Source organism: Patagioenas fasciata, chromosome 1, assembly GCF_037038585.1.
Source record: "Patagioenas fasciata isolate bPatFas1 chromosome 1, bPatFas1.hap1, whole genome shotgun sequence".
NCBI classification, from domain to species: domain Eukaryota; kingdom Metazoa; phylum Chordata; class Aves; order Columbiformes; family Columbidae; genus Patagioenas; species Patagioenas fasciata.
Genome location: NC_092520.1, coordinates 60,929,468 through 60,943,013, shown reverse-complemented (window position 1 = coordinate 60,943,013; position 13,546 = coordinate 60,929,468). Strand labels below are relative to the sequence as shown.

Below are 13,546 nucleotides of genomic sequence, written 5' to 3'. Positions count from 1 at the left end.
TAACTGAGTGGAAGGTATAGAAGAAATACTGGTTGTGATTCTGTGGTCGGTATCAAAAGAAGACTAACATATCAATGAAACTAGTTGCTTACTTGTGTTAAATGTCTTGTGTTATCTTACATATGTTTAATGTCTTATCTTTAATATCTTAAAGGCACAACAGTGACTTTCACAATAGAAAAATATATTGACTATAAAACTGACTTTATTAAATATACTGATTAACAGGTTTCAAAGCTCAAGCCTATGTTTCAGTAAATCTAGTACAGCAACCAAAGGAAACACTTCAAGTCACAGGTTTGAGAAAGTAGTCATATAAAGCCTTCACATGTAGAACTGTAGCGGAGAGAGGGTTACACCAGACGTGGTTTTCAGAATCAAAATAAGGAGGAAACCCTGACCAGAATTCTTTCCAAAAGCCTTGTAATTGGATTGCACACTTTAGCCTATGAAAGCTGAGTTCTAATTTATTGTTTCTAATACGTACCCAATTGCTACTCCTATGAAGCAGCCTAAGTAGTGTACAGAAAGCTTCTGAGAGCACAAAACCCGGGTGATTAATTCTGACTGTTCTCTGCATTCAGACATTTTTTCCCTCCTCCTGAAGCCCCTCCCAGGTTTCCAGGTTTCAGACAGCATGTCTCTAGGTATCATAAACAAATATCTTGTTGAGATATTTCAAAAAGAAGTTTTTGTAGCAGCTCTCTAACTCCAAACTAAACAATTTAACCTGGGCTTTAAACCACCAGCTATAGACCAGACCTGCTATTCATCACACATTTGTCATTATGTCCAAGTGACAGCACTAACTGGCCATAAAGTCTCCAGCAGCAAACCCAGAACCCTGCCAAGCCCTCTGCTGTACTCTGACTTTTGGTGCTGGTTGGACAGAAGGTACAAAGGCACTGAAGATAAGCTACACGAAGCTGACAGAAAAAGCCCACCTTCATGTTAGTTCCCACCACTGAGAGCTACCACTATCGATCATAATGGGTGAAGTCACTCTACATACACCACTTCTCAGTGTTTAATTGCTCATTTTTATGTGATTCTACTTATAGATTGTGCTTTGTTAGTCAACAGTGTTTGGATACTATATATTATACTTAAACCTTATTCTATCAGTAACATGACTCTCATTAGATTCTGGGAAGAGTCCACCAAGAGGATTCTGCATTGCCATCACCTACAAAAATTTCTCAACCTGGACATTCCTTGGGCATCAACAGAACCAAAGGATGAAAAAAATGGATTACAAGAGTATGAGGACAGTGGTCAACCAGAAACTTGTCTATGGTTTTAAACAGCAAGTGAGGCTGCTCAGTGTCAACTAGTAACCACTGAGACAGTTTCTTGAGGACAGGTTAGAACAGTTTGATGTCAACCATCTATCTGTGACCTATGGAAATGCTTCTGACTCCACTGTACTGCCAGGACAGAGTCCTAACCTCTTGCCATTCTCCTCCCTTACTTCCTCATTTTACAACACTTCTTATTCACTTTGGCAGAAACAGTCATTGGTATGTGGTTTTTGCAAGACAAGTTAAGGACTTCCTCATTGACAGGGGTGACCTTTTTCAGGCCAGAGATAATCATATCTGGGCATCAAGAAATTTCATACCCTAATCCAGTTGATGAGCAGGGTCATCTGCAGCAAAGGAAAATCAAATGCACATGTGTAATCCATTTATGAATATCTTTGAAGGGGTGCTCCAAGATAAGACACATATACACACAGGTAGTTTAAATTAACTACGGTTTTCTGAGTCAGCCAGTTCATACTTTAGCTTGATTGTTTCTATTTGTCAAATAAAAGCTTTAAAATATTAATTACAAGAGTCAGAGTACAGGCAAACACAAACACATCCTGAAAAGCTATCTCAATCCACCTCCACCAGAAGCAACTGGGAAGCTCTTGATGTTTTCTAGTGACTCTGGAAAATTAACTGCTGCTCTATATTCTCAGTCAAGCTAACTAAAGAATGCTGCCAGACATTCCTAAATCCTTTCTTTGTGTGGTCAGCAGATGGTTTATAAATTACATTCACTGTCTCTGAATATCTGAAAAATAGTTGTCAAGGCAAGCAACAATTTTTTTTATGATACAGAAAAGCAAGTGGTAACAAATGTTTTAACACCATCCCTTCCACCAGCTTCAGGGTCCATCCATTTCACCTTTAACCACTAAAATGAGAAAACTTGAAATACTTCCTGGAAAATGTCTCTGCAGTAACGAAAGAATAGTTTGTCCTTGAAAGAGTTTACTGCAATACTCTTGAACCATAGTTATCATGTCCATGGTTTCTTTCTATACTCTCCCAGTACACTTACCCTCTCATAATACTACCTCCGCATACCCTCTTCGATTTCCAGTTCCTTAATACATTAAAGGAGGTGGATCTGCCATCTATAGTCCTTTACAAATCCAGCTGACTCGAGCTTTCTCCTGTAACCACTTTCCTTAGGATGACTGTGTCCATGAGTTCTGCACTTTACCAGATGTAGTCCTCTCAAACAACCATAATCTTAGGAAGTGCTGAGAAGCAGATAGAGATTTGTGTCCTGCAAAAGAACACAGAAAAACATGACAGGTTTTACTTTTTCAACTCATTTTGTCTGTGTGGTTTTGCAGCACTCCTGAACTCTTCCACATTCTGAAAATGTCTTTGACTTTTCCAACAATCTCAGAGAGAAAAAAAAAAAAATTAAAACTATGCCTGCCCAAAATCTCATCTCCTGTAACACAAGTTTCTTTGGCTCAAGCAAGTGTTAACAAACGCCATAGATAACAGCACATAAACACCTCTTCTCTATTATGATCAAATGTCTGATTCACCCCCCCAAAAAAGCAGAAAAACCTCCTTCTGAGATTGAAATGTCTCAAAACAGCACCTCTTTTTGTAAAATAAATGTCAACATACAAATATGTGGTAGATGTTGATCTATCGGTCACAACAGTTAAACAATTAAAAGCCTTGTTAAAAAAGTAAACACCCAAAACCACTGTTGATAAATGGTCAGTAAAATGAGAACAACTTCCTCCTTCAGGTGTGCAATACAAATGGTAATACAAAAGCTCTCTTTCACAGGCAGATTTGATGCAATCCACAGCACATTACATATTCTATGCTTACCATCACCAAGATCTAGTAGAGAGTTTCGTGGCTATGCCCTTGCCTACACACGACACATGAAACTCAAGCACACACACCTTCTTTACCAGGTCACACAGTTTATAGAGGTATGCAGTTTTGCTTCATACAACAATAACCTGCTGCCTCAGAAAGAAATATAATCTATATTAATGGCAGTCAAAAAAATGTAAGCAGATTTTAAGAGAGGATTAGGAAAAGTTATGGACATTGAGCCCATCAGTTTAATACACGGAATGAAATGCAATCTGCCTCAGCAAGTTCCAGGAAACTGGGAGGTTTTAGGTGGAAAAGTATCACTCTACACCTGTTCTTGTATTTTTTTCCTTCATCACGAGAAACTCAAAAGTATTTGAGACAGGATGTTGACTCAAATGAACTTTTGAATTGATGCATTAGAGAAATGTATCTATGTTATGTATAAACCAGTTTTCAAAGCCCCATAATAAATACCAGATGGCATAAAACAAAATAAAAGATCCCTTTAACCCCCAAAAGGAGTACTATATTGTCTCATGATTCCTCTGGATCTTAATTCTTTCCTGCCACTATCCATAGAAATCTACATCAGGACAGGAAGTTCAAGTGTGTCCCATGTGATTCAAAGACTTGCCAGTTATCTTCCATTTTTATTACCCCAGAGTCCAGAGTTGCCTTCCCTTTCTTCAAGTTTTCCTACACATGGGATACTGTTCTTCAACTGGAGAGTTAGTCACGTTTATCACTGTTCACACCCACATGTTAACTAGCATTTCCAATGTTAATTTCTTTCTTTTAATTTCCTTTCCAATTTTTCTTTGGTTTTAATGTGATAGATTCCTCGGCACTCACACTCAGGAATGCACCAGAAGTTGTCATGCTCCAAGCTGCAGCATTGTAATTTCCCTCTTCTTCTAACTGTCTTACTGATGTATAGTCAGTGCTCCCTCTAAATATAAGGTCTGCTTCTCTCAAAATGGAGCTATCACTGATCTAACTAACACTGCTATGAATCTTCTGATGTTAAGGGTTTTCTTTCTGTTATAGAATCTCTGTCAAATCTTTCTTCTTCCAAAATTTATTTCCTGACTCAGAGTAAACCCCTCTCTCAAATCTAAGGCACCACAGGAACAAGATTAATAATTCTGATTACAGGTCCACTTGGTTCAAATACTCCATATAAATATTTATTTACTCACATCAAGGGTGCTCAATGAAATCTTTTTTTCTCACTTACCTCCTGAATCTGTGGCTTTATGAGAAGCAGGAGGAAATGATATCTTGACCTTCTTGATAGCTTGAACCAGAATCCAGGATGATAGACTTCAAATATCAAGTTTCACAAGTAACACCACATATCATCTTTGTTTCTTCAAGGCACTCAGTAACTCAGATCTTCACATGGCATATCTGTGTGATATCCTCAGAGAAGGAATGTGATTTCATCAGAGAATATATTTGCCTTTCTTCCACATTTACCTATAATCACGAAGTTAAAATATTTAGGTACATATTCAAAGGAAACAAAATCTATCTTCTCTCCCCAGTATCCCTTATCCATCATTGTCTCACAGGAATTTAAACAAAGTTTCAAAGTAAGAAAAAATTAAAAGACCACAAAGTGTAATACTTAAAGTAATACATAGTCCATTACTCATTTACTTTTCTCCATGTAGAAAGAATCTACATTTTGAGGGTTAGCCAAGGTGAAGTTGCAAATCTAAACTTTTGTTTGAATAGCAATTTAGTTACTAAATAGATGCTTAGTGGTGGGAATTTAAGATAACCTGGAGGTTCTAAGCAACTATTTGGTAATGCTTTTGTGTTTAAAAACTAATAAAACAGATCTCTACAAGATCAGTGATCTTGAAGAAAGGCTCTTTGGGTCCAAAATAGTATTGTTACGTTTATAGATTTTTGAAAGTGCACATTATATTGTTAAGCTTTTGAAAAACTGAGATGAAGGGAATTTATTTTGTTAAAAATGAATGCATTTTGTGAACCACCTGTTCACAGATTGAAAAGAGATATGCAACAATTGCCTTCAGAAATTCAGGTCATATGGTCAGCCCCTGAATTAATTATCTGTTCAAGACTGATTGGGGTGAGACCAAATAATTACTCATTAGCATTCAGCACCACTGTCAGGCTGCATTTTGCATGCTATGGTGTATGCTGCCCTTTTTCATTTTATTCAGTCTCCTTTTTGGGTTACACCACATTGTTCTGCATGACTGGGAAATGAAATTGGAAAGAGGAAAAGAGAAGTTTGGAGAATAAAGCAGACATGACTTTATATTAAAAAATGTGAATTACACAGTTTTGGTTATTGAATGACCAAACTGTCTACAAACTATTTCTATAAATCTGCCACATACTGGTCTCTCTGGGAAGCCAATAGGAATTTTGGGCATAGAGAGTTTGCAGCGTTATACATTAATTTGTTCAAATTCTTCAAAAACTAGTGTTCTATGTTTAAGTGATCCAGTCTGTAACTGGATGAACTGTAAAGTAATATTTTCTCTTACCCTGCAGGCTTGTAAAATTTTTTGTCTATGCAGCTCAGTATTGTATTTCAGTAACTACACCATTTAGCATTGCACGGTGCAACGTTCACATTCTTGGACATGTGAAAGAGAAACAGACAGCTCTGGTTGCTCCCAGTTTTGGACACCATACTTCATAACACTGTCCTATGCTACACAGTAATAAGTGCAATGACATCTTAGAAGACTGATATAGAGAATCTGCCTCAAGGTCCTGTATGTTGTGTAGAAAATACACTAGAATTAAACTGCAATATTCTCCAAACCTCTGTCCATATGGCTATGCCTAAACTAGTAAACTGAGTATACCCAGGACTCCAGTTTCACAATGAGGCCAAATGGAGAAGAACAGCTGCATTCATGCTATTAAACTACTTGCTCTCCAAAACAGGGTGTCTACACTGGGAATGTGCCTAATGGCACATTAGATCTCAATCCTATAATAAATCCAGACCTGTGCTGGAGATTTGTTTTAGAGAATACTGATTGGTATGAACCAAAATAATGGCAAGGGTCATTCAAAAAATTTAACTATATAAACACTAAAATTCCACACGCTGCCACTGCTAACTGGCCCTAACTCAATGCAGACATAACTGTGTTTTCCTACAATAAGGAACCAGAAAACAGTAAGCATAGATCAGCTAAATTCACAGGAAAAACAGTAAAATTTTGCCCTGCTTGACTTCCAAAAAAATCTTCTTTATCCATCAAAGGAGCTTTGTAACAATGTTCTACGCTCTATGATCTTCCACAAATGTCAAGAAGTCACATTTTTATTATTTGTTTAAACTCTGATTGTAAAACATGGTTTATTCCCATATAGGTTCCAAAAGAACTTTTAGAAGGACCGTACTTAAAAGTTTGTGTTTTCAAAAGTAAACCACAAAATCCTGTAGACCATGAAGTTCTTAAAATACCCCTTGCTTGATCTGGAAGGTGCCATCTGTAGTAATCCTCTGCACTTAGGCGCACCTCGTAAAGGCAGAATCCAAATCACCCAAAATCACTAACTTTGTTTCACAAGTTAAATCATTAAACAGATGGTTTTATTTCAGACAAGTTTTTTAAGGAATCTGGCCGAGTTTCTCCTCTTGGTAACCATCACTGATCAGGTGCATACACTGTTAAATTCATGACATATTTCAAGCCCATGAACCTGAAAAGCACTTCAGCATTCCCCACTTTAGGGATTCTAGATGTTTTGGGTATGTTCTTTTGATAGGAAACATGCTTTTGAAGAAAGTTTCCCAGTCATCCTCCCTTCTTTTACTTCATTTTGAACTGTGGGACAGTATTAGGGCACAACCGTATCTGTACCAGATGAAACTAAACCAGAAGTGATACTCCAGGAGCTCTCTTAGTAGTCTCCTTCTGGTCATCCTGTGGGCACACTAGAGCTAGTCTAAAGCAAGAGAACTTTTTAAATATGTGTCACAAGAACATCAGGTCCTCAGCACCAATTATTTCAACTGTGAGTCTGCTCTTAATTGTGCAGCCTTACTTGCTAGTGGGCATAGACTTTCTCATCCTTTGATTATTTTCTCTTTTATAGCATGGAAACCTTTCTTCTAGTTGTTTAGAATTTGGCAAATAGGACAAATAAGCCAGATTTCTCTGGTAGTTTAAATCCACCTTTCCCAGGTTACCATCAACGGTAGACAACTTAGAGTTTATAGTTTAATTTTTCATGAAGTACATGAACAATATAAGCAAACAGACCTGTACATACTAGGGTACATTTTACTTGAAGCTCCTCAGTATGATACTCTTTGTTTACAAGAACCTGAAGTACATTAAGCAAGATCAAAATAATAAAATCTGCTAGGGCTCCTCTGTCTCTTTTCTCTAGTCAACCTGAAGCACTGTGGGACTGGGTAGTCCTGCTTTCTGGAAAGAATCACAAGCCTCCACTTTGCTTTCCCCCACAACACACAGGCTTTCTGCATCAGCGTGTCTTCTTTGATCTTGCATATAAATCATTCTCTCCTACCTTTGCTACAGAAGTCTGATGATCTACTGCAAAATGCTTCTGTGTCTTATGCATACCTGTGAGTGCCTCCCTGTTTATATCCCTCTCAGATTTTAGCGGCTTCTATGGATTTTGGTATCTTTCTGTTCTTTTGCAACTTGCAAATTGCATTTACAGAGATCTCATCTGAAAAGCACATGCAGAATCCTGTACCGATCATCATAGACTGTCCAGGACCTTGGCTGATGTCACATTGTCCCCAGCTTTGGGTGGGGTTAACAAGGTAGAGTCCTGCAGAGTCTGTCTCAGAGTCAGGCAAACAGAATTGCAGTGTCTGTGGCGTGGCTGGAGCTACAGAGCCCAAAACAAATTGCAAAACTTTCAGGCTCTGAGTCATAATATTGCAGCAGAAAGTCTAGAAGTGCTGGAACTTCTCACCTAAACTGGTTTTCGTGGGGGTTTCCAGAAAGCCTGCTGGTTTATGGGGCATCATTTTTAATAACAAGCCCGGGAAATTTGGAGTTGAAGAATACTAATGCAACACCAATGTCTTCTGGAATTGCTTGACCAGCTAGAGCTCAGTCATTCTGGCAGCATCCCAGTTCAAGTAGCAGGGGGAAAAAAAAATCTATTTAAACTAAACTTAACTGACACAAATTAAGACAAGATGTATTAATAATAGCTGTCAACATGATTTTAAGAAAAATAGACTGTGAGTCCTGGTATCAGTTTTTAGTGAGATTAAAAGTTTGAGACATTAAATTGGATGAATGAATGTAGTATAGTTAGTTTTGTAAAATATTTTATGAAGTCTGAGATATTGCATAATGCTTCTTAAAATAACCTGACAAAAGAAGTGATAAGTCAGCTAGCTAATATTTATCATAAAGTAGCTAGCAATAGTAAGTCATTGGCAAATCAGGAAGGTTTTATTTTGCACATGCACCTGGTAGCAGATTTCATGCTTTGCACCATTTTCTTCAGTAGCTTTAGTGGTATATATCATTTACTTTTCTCCTTGTGAACTGAGTCTAATTCACAAACATATGCTGGGTTAAAGTGCATGAGAAATCTCATCAAACAGAATTGGATTCCCAATGATAGGCTAAAAGACATAAAATCTAAACTACTCAATGCCTAGAAATAAATGCGTGATTAAGAGTTTTGTAGAACTGGGGGCCTGCACACTTTTATCTTGGAGCATTTGTATATGAATGCCATGAATAAAATATTATGACTAATCATGTTATAATCTGATAATTTATTACAGCCTTACTATTAGCTGAATATCTCTTTCCTCTTGACAAGTCCCCTGGGAAACTAAGGTGAAGTTGGTCTTTTATCACTATTTCAAGTTTATCTTTCCAAATTATTTTATTATAGTGATTTTGGAAGCAAATATATTAAGGCAGAGATATTACAGAACTGTTGTACAAAACGTTATTGTCAAATACCATGTAAGTGAATTTAGGTCTTACCACAAATATCTCAGAGATAATTTAGGACTAAATAAAAGGAAGTAAATCAGTTCTTGAGCCCTAAGGCACCTCTCAATAGTAATAGTAATAAATCAGAATGATAGCCTGAAACAGCCACTGATTTTTCCTCTTAATCAAATAAGATCAGAACCAAGCCATCATTCCACAGAAAAAGCAAAATTTAATTAGCTTATCTAACAGTGTCATTTAGTGACTCAAAAGCTTTGAAAGGTCAATGAATTTTGCCCTTATCGTCTCATTATCTTCCATTACTAACAAGATATCATTAAGCAACTTCATGAGATCAGTTAATGTAGCAACAGCCAGCAGCACTGCTACAATTTAAAGGGAAATTCCAGAATGCTTTAAATATTGATTTTTATTATATTTTTCATTCACAGAAGTCTCCTAAAGGCCATTGGGAGAAGGAAAACAAATACAGTATTTTTATAGTGTTTCCATATTTGCTTCTGTTTCTGCAAAAGCCAGTAGAGCCTTTTTCATTATCCTTGTTGTTCAGACACACACACCACAAAATATGTATGCAAGAATATAGACAAACATGTGGCTGAAATGCTTCATTCTGATATCACTAACGTGAGTATAACCTTTACATAATATCCAACATTGTGTTGTCTCTTAGCAAAACCATTCTAGAGGTCCTTGTCTCACCCTTGCACAGACAAGCTTACCTCCCACTATGCATTATCTTCCCATACAGCTCCACATGGTCTGTTCTATAAATGGGACCAGTGAAAACAGCAGGGTTCGAAAAACTACTACTGTGCACACCAAAGGTCATTTCAGTGGTCTGCTTTAGAGCACAGATACATAAAGAGTTGAACGAGTACCTTTGAGAGGGCAGAAACCTGTGGTGAGGCAACAGGCTGTGGTGGGAACCTCTCACCATAGATTTGCCTTCAGAGCAATTCTAATAAGGAACTGTACCCTGGAACGTAATTTTACGGAGTTACGCTGAGCACTGCTGTGAGGCAAATAGCAGTGCTTTAGTTAAAATAATTTGTTTACATTCCCTAAAATCAATGGAAATTTAAGATTTTCTCTTCTAAAAGCAAAGAGCAAAGGCAAATAAAATAACTTGCTGAGGTTATCTCCATCAAATTGTGTTCATTTTAACATAAGTCAGATCTGGAGACTAAGCTACCTACGGCTGTCCCACTGAGAGGCTGTCATGGTTTCCGAAAATACATGCTTTTAGCTGAAAACCCACACAGGCACTCAGCTGAGATGCTTCCCCACTCCCCTTTTATTTATTGAACTTATCTGGGTTAAATTGATTTTGCTATATTTTTGTTCATAGAAGGCTAAAACAAGGGCTAAAGGAATTCACATAACTTACACTATGCTGCAACAGAGTTTATATGGCAGTCCTTCATTGTGAAAGGATGCAGGTTTTACAAAATCAAATCTTAGTTACAAGGGAAGTTATCTCTTAAAAACAACAAGATCAGCAGTTTCAGACTAGATAAGAACTCCTCAGATAGGAAACCACATACCCTGGCTGATAGCAGCAGATGTCTGATTCTTTGAGACAAGTGATGAGGCAGGGAAGGCTGAGTAAACTTTACTCCTCATCCTGTTCCCTGCTGTTGTTGTCACAACCATCTCTGCTCACTTCCCATGTCCATTATCTAGGCAGATTTCTCCTCTTAACCAGCCTTTCATACCCCCACCACCCCTCTTAATATGAGAACTATGCCTATTTCTGCAGGTGTGGGAGCAAGTGGCTTTCTTGCTGGCTTTGTGCTCTACCAACCACTGCTGCTTCACCATCTGCTGCTCCTCTTTCATGTCTCCAAGCAGCTGTAAGTAAAGCTGCTGCATTCAGTTCACATTCCAAGATTTTTCTTAGAAACTACTCAGGCTAAAAAAGAAAATCTCTTCGCGAAAACCGAGTTTCTGAGGTCACTGTGTCAGTACTAGATGTATGCCTTATTGACATGAACAGGACCCATCCGAGGGTCTGTCCAAACTATGTTCAGAGGGAGGTGAGTGAGCAGAAAAACAGATGATTAGGAATTTTCCAGCAAAGCAGACTTTTGCTGAGAAATGCTGATTTGCTGAAACTGAAGGGCAAGTTTTCATGAGGAAGTAAGCAGCCAGCTCACTGCAGCTGTGTCCCAGATGGGAATCCAAGCAACATAGGACCCTTGGATTCAGTCCCTTTTCTACCTAGCAGCCTGGGAGATGTGGTGCTCTGAGCCACTCTTCAGTCCATCGGTTTCCCACCCTGACCACCTATCACTACAACGCTACCAGGAATAGGCAAGAATGTAAGCTACAGGGGTTTATGAGGTGAGATTCAGGCATTTTATTACTTACAGGCCAGAAATAGCTGAATGCCACTGGGCTACAATAAGAACTTTTCTAATAGTGAAACATTAAAAGGTTAAACTCAAGACTACAAATCCATAGGGTATGGCTTGATAACTTTAGGAATTTTAATAGAGGAATTGTGTGAGAAAGTCCATGTAAAAGCACTCATTACTGATGTGCATAAAATAAGTGCATATGTTTTTTCCTGAGTGTTTTTGCCATCTCTGTCACTCAAAATATAATAGTATCTCTGTTCATAGAGTATAGAAGTCTCAGGGCCACACTTTCAAGTCAGAACACATATTTTCACCTGTGTCATTTTGTGCCTGATATCACAAATAATAGAAGTGAAAGCTGAAATCGCATTTTACTAGGATGAATATAAAATGTCACTTGAACATGTCAAGTTGCTTGTTTGCATAAGGAATTGATAATGAAATGAAAATGTAAGCCATTGAACTAAAGAATTAAAGGGTCTAGAAGAGCCTATAAGAGAAAGGTCTCTCAACTCAGCAAGTTCTTCTGACAAAACAGACAAAAATACTTGTACCAATAGCCTACCGATTAGCACTCACCAAATATATGTTAATGGAATAGACCATAGCAGCCCCAAAGGACGTGTAATGATCAATTGTGGTAATAATCCACAAATTAAAGATCTCTAATAGTATGCATTCACTTGACAGACTGCAAGGGTTTTGAAAGGATGTTGCATTCTATCATGCCAATGATCCATGGACTAAGGGCTCACATTTATACAGCACACTGTGATGGTTTTGAGGGAGCTATTAGGGTCTTTCATGTCAATGATCCATGAATAATGAGAGTTGTTGGAGAAGTATCTTTCAGTCTATGCTGCAGTGCTTCAAGAATGTATTAACATGGCTTAAGGTTTAGCAAGTGTAATATACTTCATGTAGCACATCTTACACTTGTATTTACACAATGAATAATCATGGTATAGAAAGCATATGAAGGCAAAAGGAAGAAGTGCTGCTTAAATGAGAAAGTCATATTTTCTCTTCCTTCAGTGCCTGAGATTAATTTATGGCAGCAATAACCTCTTACTTCCCACATGGTGCTAATTCATATGGTGTTCATAATATCACTGTAATCAAAAGCATGTAAGCTATAGGCAGCCTTTTCGGCATGACAGTGATCAAGGATGTCATCAAGGTGGAATCAACAGAGTTGTGAGGGGTTAGGTAACCTCCTAATAATGACTTAAACGTGGACTGTTCAGTTTTATGTGAACCTTGATCTATTTTATTTGGAAATATTCTGATAGCATTGGATGATCATAGAGGTATGCGTAACTGTAGGTGTGACAAACTGTCTAACCAAGTCTTCACCAGAGCATCAAGTCTGTACAAAGATTTAAAAATCATCATTAACTTGAAAATCAATCTTGATCAAAACCAAGCTCTCACTATAGGTATCCAAATCTTGGAAAACTCCAAAGTTCATAATTTTGAGTAGGACTAAAGGAAGAATAATACTTCACATATTAAGAATATTTTCTGAAAATGTCTGTACTAATGTGATTCAGTACACAGCATATGAAGATGCTAATTTTAAGATTCTTCCATCCATCCTAAGCTCCTTAGTAATTACCTAATCCTGCTCAGGACTTCCTCAAAGACAAAGTGAATTCTTGGCCTTGAGAATATGTAAAAGAGGAGGAGGGACACATGTCCTGCCCATGTGTGGTTTCGCAAGGTCATCCTGCTGTAGTATTTTTCAATGACTGCCTGTCCCAATGCCTATGGATGCTCTTGGGAAAGATGGGATGTCTTTTCTGCAGTATACAGGTCGGAGGGAGGAAAGAGGACAAGAGGAAGGAGCTGTAAGCAGCATTCCCATTCCAGCTTGTTGCAACATCCAACTCTTCTGGCAGGAAGAGAAGCAGAGGAAAAGTTTCCTGCTGTGGTTAATTCTTTTACAGGCTACTGCAGTCTGGATTTATCATGTACAGACAACTGCAGCCCACTGGATCACAATATTGGGAGCCAGACACTGCAGCTGCTCAGTTTGGACCAGATTTGAGGGTAACTTCTTCAGACAGTGTGTAAGGAAATTTGA

The 13,546-nt window shown here is 38.0% G+C and overlaps 1 long non-coding RNA gene across 1 annotated transcript in view; it reads right to left on the bottom strand.

Annotated features, from left to right (window-relative positions):
• Positions 1 to 266: 266 nt before the first annotated feature.
• Positions 267 to 13,546, bottom strand: part of LOC139826992 (uncharacterized) — a 58,215-nt gene continuing 44,935 nt past the window's right edge. The window contains exons 3-4 of the long non-coding RNA XR_011737162.1: positions 4,369 to 4,610; positions 267 to 2,562 (exon numbers count right to left, since the gene is read on the bottom strand). This is a non-coding gene — a long non-coding RNA (uncharacterized lncRNA). The remainder of the gene's footprint in view (positions 2,563 to 4,368; positions 4,611 to 13,546) is intronic.